Below are 10,515 nucleotides of genomic sequence, written 5' to 3'. Positions count from 1 at the left end.
TGTTTGTCTAAGCATTAGACAAACCCATAAAAAAAATCCAGCCCATAAAAAATGCCTTAATTTTATAATGCATTGATAATTCTTTACAAGAAAACACACTAACGGAGTCCCAAGGTAACAAAGGGAAAAATTCAAATTAAAAAAAAAAAGCCACAAACAACAGAAAACAGCAATTAAACCAGTAAAGGTAACAGTACCTGAGACAGTGCAGAATTCCAGTTCATCAAACCCTTAGTCATTTTAAATACAGGACTCCGTTCTGCTATTACATCCATTGTCTTCTTCCCAATGAATTCTAAGGCATCTAAACCCCCGCTAATAATGTCCTTTCCCTAGATAGCAACATCAATGTCAGTACTACAATACTGGGAAAATACATTTGCATGTATTGTGGGGGGTTTGTGGCAGTCCAGGGACTTAAAACTCAGGGCCTAGGTGATGTCTATGAGCTTTTTTCCTCAAGGATAGTACTCTACCACTTGTGCAACAACTCCACTTCCTGCTTTGTTTGCTGGTTCATTAGAGAGAAGAGTCTTGCAGATTTTCCTGCTTGGGCTGTCTTTGAACCACAACCCCAGATCTCAACTTCCTGAAGAGCTAGGTTTACAAGCATGAACCACCAGTGCCCAACCATTTATGTTTCAATTCTTTAAGAGTGACTTACAATACTAAGTACTGGGAAGAATGTGGAACAGCAAGGGAAATAATTACACACTGCATGTGGAAACATAGTAGATTCTCCTCTTTGGAAAACTGCTGGCCAGTATCTACTATGCTACATATGTACAGTGGTTCATCAGAAGACAGCTTAATGGTACAGTGCTTGCCTAGCATGCATGAATCCCTGAGAACAATTCCTCATTACAACAGGAAATAGCACTGTGACTCAAGTGGTAGAGTGATAGCCTTGAGCAAAAGAAGCTCAGTGACAGTGCCTGGGCCCTGAGTTCAAGCCCCAGTATTGGCCAAAAAAAGACATAAACAAAAATATTCAGAGCAGCAGTATTTGTGATAGCTATAACATGGAAACTATTTTAGTGCTTAACAACTGTGGGATAAATAAAATATGACATAGTGACAAAATGGAATACCACATCCAAAATACAACATGGTCAAATGATACAAAAATGTTGTGGAAGAAGCTAGATACAAAATGTACTATAAGTATGTAAAGTATAAAAGCAAACAAAATTATTCTAAGATAAATGTCAGGACTATAGTTATCTTCCTAGAAGGGGCATACTATCTCTTAAAGATTCTGAACAAGTTCACATTATGAAAATTCACTGTTTTAATTTTCAGTATGAAAATTAAGAAAAAAATATAAAGCATAAAGCTAAAGTATAACTAAATATTGTAGTGCATGCCTATAATGCCAATACTCCAGATACTAAGGTATGAGTATTGTGAGTCTGAGGCGAGCCTAAGCTACATTCATATCCATTCATGGATGCTCAGGCTACACAGTGAAAAGAATAAAAAGAGAATCCAAAGACACAGTGTATGCCTGTCATCACAGCTCCTTACAAAGTAGAGGCAGAATTGTAGTCCAAAGCCAGCACAAGCAAAACCGATGATCAGATCCAAAAACAAACTATCTATTTCTGCTTTCTAGTTGCCATGGTATGATTGATTCTGCTTTGCCATGCCCTCCCTGACATTTTGAACTGACATCTCTGAGAACATAGATCAAAATAAATAACTACTCCCTCTAGATAGATAGATAGATAGATAGATAGATAGATAGATAGATAGATAGATAGATAGATAGATAGATAGATAGATAGATAGATAGATAGATAGATAGATAGATAGATAGATAGATAGATAGATAGATAGATAGATAGATAGATAGATAGATAGACACATAGATAGGTAGATAGATAGAGGCATGCAGAAGAAAGGATTAAGGATGTGGCTCAAGTGGTACTTCATATTGCCAAAAGAAAAAAAGAAAGGTTAAAATAGCCAGGCAATGGTGGTCCGCTGACTTGTGCCTGCAATATTAGCTTCTCAGCTACTCTGAAGACTGAGAGCTGAAGATCACATTCGAAGCCACCCAGGCAGGAAAGTCCATGAGATTCTTATTTCCAAATTACTTCTCAAAAAAATTAGGAAATAGTGCTGCTAGCCTTAAGTACAGAAAGGGTCAGGGACAACACTCAAGTCCTGAATTCAAGCCCCAGGACTGGCAAAAGAAAAAAAAAGTATTGATCTGCACATAGTAAACATTTTTCTAAACAAGGGGAAACTATAGTCAGAAACAGATCAATGGATGGCAAATGCTGTGAACAGACAGAAAGGTGTGGCTACAAACTGGCATGAAGGAACTCCCTCAGATAATGAAAATATTCTTATATCTCAGTGAGCCATACAAATACAGAAAATATTCTGTATCTGTGCATCACAATATACTGTGATTATACAGTATAAACATAACCATTATTTCTCAACACAAAGTCATATTGCAGAAAAAAGTTTTACTGTATGAAAATTATAGCTCAACTTTGTCCTAAAAGACTATGCTGATTCTTAGTATGGGAATCAATATACATTACAAAGATGAGTATGTTTCAAGAATAATTAGTTCTGTTTGCCTTTAAAAATCTTATACTAGATCAACTAGTACACCAAGTAATTTAACTATATTATATCAAACACTCTATTATGGAGAGAACTTTTGCTTTCAAGTTCTACACTTGCCTTCCTATACAGCAACTAGAAAACCAGACAAAATAGAAGAAAGAACTATTTTTAGATACTACACAAAAGACAAAAAAAAACCCACTTTGGTCCAGGAGAAAAGAGAAACAAAGTCAGCCCCACAGCTGGGCTTTCTGCCTAGAGAAAAGTTCCAAACCCCAACACACAGAGGAGAACCTACAGACAACAGAACACTCACAGGCAATGTAAGTCAGGGATAAAGTCTGGCATCAAGGAAGGCTGAAGCAGCTACTACTTTAAAGTCAAAAAACTTCAGAGGATACAGCTATATAAGTAAAATGTTCCAAGAATCTACAGATGTGTTGATTTGTCTTTATCTGAGTAATGCACTGTTCAAACACTAGGTAACATCACACAGTTGGGAGAAGAAGTAGCATAAGTAGTAAGCAACACAATCCCCATAGCTCAAGCTATGCTGAAACATCTGGTTTTTTAAACAACCAAAGTGAACAGATTTCACTGAAAACCTGAGGAATAAGAGTGAATTCAGAGGAATCAGGGCGCAGCAGTAAAGATAAACTAGTCCTTAAGACTGAAGGCTAAAAGACATACAATAGAAGAAACAAAGCTTCTTCAACTACTGGTGTTGGGAAAAGTGGGCGGCCACATGCAGAAGACTAAAAGTGGACCCCAGCCTACCACCATGCACCAACATCAACTCAAAATGGATTAAAGATCTTAACATTAAACCTGAATCTCTGAAACTACTGCAGGACAGAGTAGGAGAGACACTTGAACTTATAGGCACAGGAAGAAACTTCCTGAACAGAGTCCCAGAGTCACAACAAATTGGGAGAGTGACTCGACAAATGGAACTACATTCAAATAAAAAGCTTCTGCACAGCTAAAGCTATCGCAACCAAGCTAAAAAGACAACCAACTAATTGGGAAAAATATTTACCAGCAATATATCAAACAAGGGGTTAATATCCAGTATATACAGGGAACTCAAGAAACTAATCCCAGGGGAAGGGGAAAAACAAGTCGTTTAAATGAGGATACAGGTGGGCCCATTGCAACAATGAGAAGTACAACTTGTTATGTAAAAATGAACTTTACAACTTTGGGGGTGGCAGGGAGGATTAGGTGAGGGGGCCAGAGGGAGGATGGAAAGGGATGGGAAGGGGAAACAAAGGAGAAGGCTACAATGCTTGATAAGAAATGTACTCATTATCTTGCCCATGTAATTGTAACCCCTCTGTACAGTATTTTCACAATAAAAAATAAATTAAAAAAAAGAAACTAATCCCTCCCAAACCTAACAAACCAATTACTAAATGGGCAAGTGAACTAAAGAGAGACTTCTCAGATGAAGAGATAAAAATGGCAAAGAAACACATGAGGGAATGTTCACCGTCCCTGGTTGTGAAGGAAATGCAAATAATGACAACCCTGAGATACCACCTTACCCCAGTCAGAATGTCCCACATCCACAAGTCAGGCAATGACAAATGCTAGAGGCGATGCGGAGAAAGAGGAACCCTATTACACTGCTAGTGGGAATGTACACTTATGCAACCACTTTGGAAAGCAATCTGGAGGTTCCTCAGAAAGCTAAATATTGACCTCCATTATGACCCAGTCATACCACTTCCAGGCATCTATCCTGAACAACAGGAACCAGTATACAAGACAGATGCACCTCCAGTTTATTGCAGCACTGTTCACAATAGCTAGGATATGGAAACAACTCAGATGTCCCACCACAGATGAATGGATCCAAAAATTGTGGTATCTATACACAATGGAATATTATGTAGCCATTAGAAATGACAAAATAATGACATTTGCAGGGAAATGGATGGAGCTAGAAGAAAGCATGTTGAGTGAGGTAAGCCTAAAGCAAAGAGACAAATGGTATATGGTCTCCCTGATAAGTGGATGTTAAATCCAAAATGTTAGGTGATACAACAAAATTAACAAGACTTAAGAAACAAAGAACTTCATCTCGTCAAACCACTACTAAATAACTCCATGCTGCTGATCACATGTATGGTATATATGTGTACACCAGAGGGGAACCAGGAAGATGACACAGAACTAGAGGGAATCAGGGGAAAACATACAACAGCAGGACCCATCATCTGCACAGGACATTGACCAAAATGAACTAAGCAACTTAATGACAGCTATGTGAGGGAGGGAACAAATGGGAAAGAGGGAACAGCTGATGCTATGCAAAACAAAAGAAATGTACATACCACCCAATGTCGAAGAAATAACTATCACAAAGTTCATAGAACTCATAAATGTTATGACCATAATAGACAATTTGCTCCAGGAAAGTTAGAATGTGTTTGTGACTTTAACAGCATCACTATCCCACAATACTGTGAAATTCGGGAAATTATGTAATCAATCACAATAAAAAATAAAAAATTAAAAAAAGATTGAAGGCCACACTAGACTCCCTCTAAACAAGCCTAACAGAGAAGGAAATGGTGACACTGTCCAAAAAGAAATGTACTCTTAGCAAGGCACCAGTGGCTCACACCTGTAATCCTAGCTACTCAGGAAGCTGAGATCCGAGGATTGTGCTTCAAAGCCAGCCCTGGCATCAAAGTCTGTGAGACTCTTATCTCCAATAAACCATCAGAAAACTAGAAGTGGCATTGTGGCTCAAGTAGTAGAGCACTAACTAGCCTTGAGCTCTAGAGGTGAGAGGCAGCGTCCAGGCCCAGAGTTCATGTCCATGACTGATAAAAAAGAAATGTATTCTTTACCCAACTTCTATAACTGTAACCAGTATCTTTTAATAACAGTTAAAAAGTTTTTAAGTATCAATCTGAATTGGGAAAGCAGGACAGGGTGACTGTTGACTCATGCCTATGGTCCTAGCTACTCTGGGCTGAGATCTAAAGATCACAATGGAAAGCCACCAGGGCAGAAGAGTCTGTGAGACTTTCATCTCCATTTATTTATCCCGCAAAAACCAGAGGCAGGGTTCAAATGCCATCTGTGGAGGAGGGAGACAAGGTAGACTGTGAAGACAGAATTCAAGCTCCAGTGCCAGAACATACACATTAAAAAAGAAAGAGGCCGGGCACTGGTAGCTCACAACCATAATCCTAGCTACTCAGCCTTGAGCAAAAAGGTCAGGAACAGCGCCCAGGCCCTGACTTCAAGCTCCAGGAACACTAAACACACACACACACACACACACACACACACACACACACACACACACACACACACACACACACAGATAGCAGAAGACAACATCCTTAAAGGAACATGACAAAATTGCAAAAAAGATGACCAAGTGATTTCATTGGTATGTTTTATCTCAAACTTCTAAAAAAAAACCATCGCCAGTATACTTTCCTTCACAGTGAAATTAATGCTTAGAAATTTTAGAAGATGAGAAAGACGTTAGGATAAAAAAGCCACCCATTCTATTCTGGTACACTTAATATTCAACTAAAATCTAAGTCCATAAAACTTCCACTGAGTAGTGGGAGTTCTCTACTCATGAGACACAAGTAAACACAACCTAAATTCTGTTCTCCATGCTAGTCTTCAAAGGTATAAAAAAGGTGTATTCTCCCTATCACCTTTGCTTAGATTTTCATATTCATGATCCATTAACTCTCTAACTTTTTAATACATTAATACTAGCCACTCTTCCCAGGGTTCTCCATAATTTTTATTCCCCTTCTAAAATATGGCTGGCTCTGAATGACAAATATCCTTCAAGTCTTATAAAATCACTGCTGTTTACTATCCAAACATACTTCTAACTCCTGTTTTCCTTGCCCACTAAAAGCAATTCCTGACAAAAATTTCTGAAAATGCCAACACTTTAATCTTCCAACATCTCAAAGCATCAGAGTTAGACATTAAACCATTCTAGCTGCTGGGAGTATGAGGAGAAATGAAACTTCCTGTCTCTGTAACTCCTGAATTTGAGCTTATCTGTTTGAGAATACCATACCTGCACTCACAGCATGATCTGACAACAATTACAAAATTATAAAGAACCTAACAAATAAAAGTGAAGATACCAGGACCCTACATTCACCAAAATAACATGCAGTACTCTATTTGTAGAGTTCTTCAGGGAGAAAAATAAACTCATTTTTAAACACATAGTGTGTTAGTCACAGACAAAGTAGCCTCACTTATGCAAGCATCATTAAGAACAGTGCCTCATATATGGAGTAATTTGCCATGTCCGATGAAGTTATCTCTCCATTCTACTGACCCATGCACTATGGACCTGAAAGTAGGTCAATCCAGTTCTCTCTTAGGTATTCACAAGTAGTGATAGTGGAACCTATTAGTATCTGATAGGTGTATGCCAAGACGCAATATAACTCTGAAGATGGAGAAAGACAGGTAGAATAAATCTGCTTCTAGAGAAAAAATGATAGAGATGAGTAAAGAGTCTTAAATGAGAAACAATAAGGGCTATGAGAGATGAAGAAAACAGACTGGTCTTCAAAACTTTTCCATATGGATTAGAAGTGCAGGTTTCCTTTTGATCATTACAAACTTTCAAGAATAAACCTTGGCACAGGCCAAATTTTTTTTAAAAGAGACCCAGAAACACAACAAAGCAAAGAAAGATTGGACAAATAGGATTGCATGAAATTGCAGAGCTTCTTGCATGGCAAAGGACATAGTTAGCAAGATCAATAGAAAGCCCACCGATTGGGAGAAGTATTTCACTAGCCATACAACAGATAAGGGTCTCATATCTAAAACATACCTGGAACTCAAAAAATCAAATCCTCCAACAACAAATCCTCAAAGAAACAACTGCCCAATAAATAAGTGGGCTAAAGACTTAAAGAGAAACTTCTCTGAAGAGGAAATAAGAATGGCCAATAGACACATGAAGAAATGCTCAACCACCGTAGCCATGAAAAAAAAGGCAAATCAAAACAACATTGAGATACTACCTCACCCCAGTTAGAATGGCTAGAATAAAGAACTCTAATAACAACAGATGCTGGAGGGGATATGTGCAGAACCCTACTGCATTGTTAGTGGGAGTGTAAACTTGTTCAACCACTTTGGAAAGTAGTATAGAGGTTCCTCAAAAGACTACATAGAGCTCCCCTATGACCCAGCAATCCTATTTTTGGGCATATACTCAAATGATCACAAACAAGACCATCCTAAAGCTACCAGCACAACTATGTTTACTGCAGCATTATTTACCATAGCTAAGATATGGAACCAACTCAGACGCCCCTCAGTAGATAAAGAAAATGCAAAAAAAAAAATAGAAAAAAAGTCTAGAATGTACCTCAGCTCAATGGCAAAACACTTGCCTAGCTAGTGCAACATCCTGGGCTCAATTCCCAGTTATCAGAAAACAAAAGGCAGAAAAACAATCAAACAAACAAAAAACAAAAGGCAAAAAATAGCCCTAAATGAACAAAAATACTTTTTGGTCGTGACAGATTTAAATTCACCTAGCCTTGGTTGCCAAACAAAGTGCTAAGCAATTCTTATATTCAACATATATAACAATATCATTTTAATATGTAGCAGTCCTTGAAATTACTTCAGATGCAGAGTAGAGGGATATGAGCAGTTATAAGACACAGATCTCTAACTGGCAGCTGGATTCACAAGACAACACACCACACCTGTAGAATATCCCCATGTCCTTAGTATCAAAAATGCACAAGCTAGCTACTGAATCCAAAGTATCCTAGGACTTAATGTTTCCATATACAGACCTCCAGCATGTTTGACTTCGGCTGAAATCTCAATGGGACTAGGGATCCCAAGGGAAGTCTCTGCCTTTTCAATGATATTTGAAGTATCTTGTCCTAGAGAAAAATCAAAATGTGTTGCTCTTTATTACCAAACTAAACAACCTAAATTTCAAAAATGTAATATCAAAGTCCATGCATCTAAAATCATGATAGCTATAAGACAGTTTATTTTTAACAATTAGGGTTATTAGTCCTTGGAAATATCTCCTTAGTATAACATTTTTTATACAAAAACTCTGATACATCATCACTAAAGAACAGACATTTATAGCAATTCCTAGACTTCATTCTAATAAGAAAATGCTACCAATTCTACTTGCGATGTCTATCATCTATCTCATGATCACTTGTCTTCAAACAATTAAATCCCTTGAACAAATGTAGAAGGAGATTTATTAACAAAGTCCCTTGTAACAATATAAACACACACAGTAATGAAATGACTGATGATCTTACACACAATGGCTACTGTAGCTGAGCCTGAGGAGAGCAATGAGTTGCCCCAGCTGCTCCAATATCCCCATCTGGCTTGGGATATATCTTTGGAAAGTTTCCTACTGTCCCAGTAAATGAGCGGGGGAGGGAAGACACAAGAAAGTATGAAAAAGTATAATATACGTAAGTTATCTAATTATTAGCCAAAGTATGGGGAACCAAATAATATTTGCTTAATGCACTGCTTGACTGACAGACACTTGCATGTTTTCATCATGTAGGCACCATGCAGCAAAGGTAATCACTGCTGATGGCATTTATAGAACTGAAAAACTATTATTTATGGTTGTAAAAACAAGTAAAGAATTTCAATCCTAAATTAGCATTGAGCTTGAGTCTGTTAACCCCAACTTCTTTTTCCTTGTACCAGGGCCTCACACGTTTGTTTTGCTTGCTCATGACTGGCATTCTACCACTTGAGCCATACCTCTAGTGTAGCATTTTGCTGGAATTTAGTTGGAAATTGAATCTGCATTTCATCTGGACCTAAGCATCCTCAGGAGCTAGGATTACTGGTCTGAGCCAGGGGTACCAGGTTAACCCCAATATTTTTAAATCCCAATATTTTATAGAGATTCTAGCTGGGCACCAGAGGCTCACACCTGTTTTCCTAGCTACTCAGGAGGCTGAGTATCTGAGATCTGAAGATCAGAGTTCAAAGCCAGCCCAGGCAGGAAAGTCCATGAGACTCTTATCTCCAATAAACCATTAGAAAAACCGAAAGTGGTGCTGTGTTTCAAGTGGTAGAGTGCTCACCTTAAACTGAAGAGCACAGGGACAGCGCCCAAGCCCAGAGCTCAAAGCCCCATGACCCACAAAAAAAAAAAAAAAAGAGATTCTAGTCAGTGGCTGTCTGTAATACCTGAAAAGGGAGAACTTCTGAAGTCTCAGGGTCCCTGGAAGACCCAACATCTGGTCTTTTCAACTGGGCACTACAGCTTCCATTAACTTTCTTGATTGGCATGTTGGTCAACAGATTCATTACTCTTCACAGACTCAGAATTCTCCACTGACTCCCAGTTTCCATCTTCAGTTATCACTGGAGACTCAACGATCATCTTTATCAGAAAGCCCAAGGGAAAAACGTGATTGAGGTCAGCTTTTTTAGTATACATTATTTGTCTAAATCTTTTTACACTTTCACAGAGTCACAGGCAGAAACATTAGTAAATTAATACAGACAAGATCCCACAGATCTTCCCCCAGGTTCTCCTAGTAACAGCTTCCATAACTGAAGCATAATTCATTGTGGCAGAATCCACCAATCTTCACATTTCAACAGATTTCAACTGAACCTATTTCACTTCAAGAAATATAGATGAAATTACATAGCATGCCACTTGTTAAGAATTTTTTACACAGCATTTAAGTCCCTCCAGACCCACTTTTATTGTATTAAGACTTTTTTTTATTGTTTCTGAATAGTCCTTGGTATAAATGTACTTTGGGACTATCACAGAAATAAGATGATTCAGAAACCTTATGTATAGGTGTTTATGGGAACCAAAGCTTTCTCTTGAGCTACTCAGTTTAGTTTTAAATGTTACTGTTAGGCTGGACATGT

The 10,515-nt window shown here is 38.1% G+C and overlaps 1 protein-coding gene across 3 annotated transcripts in view; it reads right to left on the bottom strand.

Moving 5' to 3' along the window:
* Positions 1 to 9,995, bottom strand: part of LOC138828778 (endogenous retrovirus group K member 18 Env polyprotein-like) — a 49,447-nt gene extending 39,452 nt beyond the window's left edge. For 2 of the 3 annotated variants that reach the window (XM_070024919.1, XM_070024920.1), the window contains exons 1-2: positions 9,814 to 9,995; positions 8,418 to 8,510 (exon numbers count right to left, since the gene is read on the bottom strand). The gene's annotated coding sequence lies outside the window, so the exon portion shown is untranslated. Of the gene's footprint in view, positions 1 to 197; positions 333 to 8,417; positions 8,511 to 9,813 lie in introns of all 3 variants that reach the window. The other variant, XR_011372348.1, reaches the window with a different exon arrangement.
* Positions 9,996 to 10,515: the final 520 nt, after the last annotated feature.

Source organism: Dipodomys merriami, unplaced genomic scaffold (assembly GCF_024711535.1).
Source record: "Dipodomys merriami isolate MVZ:Mamm:240054 unplaced genomic scaffold, mDipMer1.0.p SCAF_1636, whole genome shotgun sequence".
Classification (NCBI taxonomy): Eukaryota; Metazoa; Chordata; class Mammalia; order Rodentia; family Heteromyidae; genus Dipodomys; species Dipodomys merriami.
This window is presented reverse-complemented; position numbering and strand designations above follow the sequence as displayed.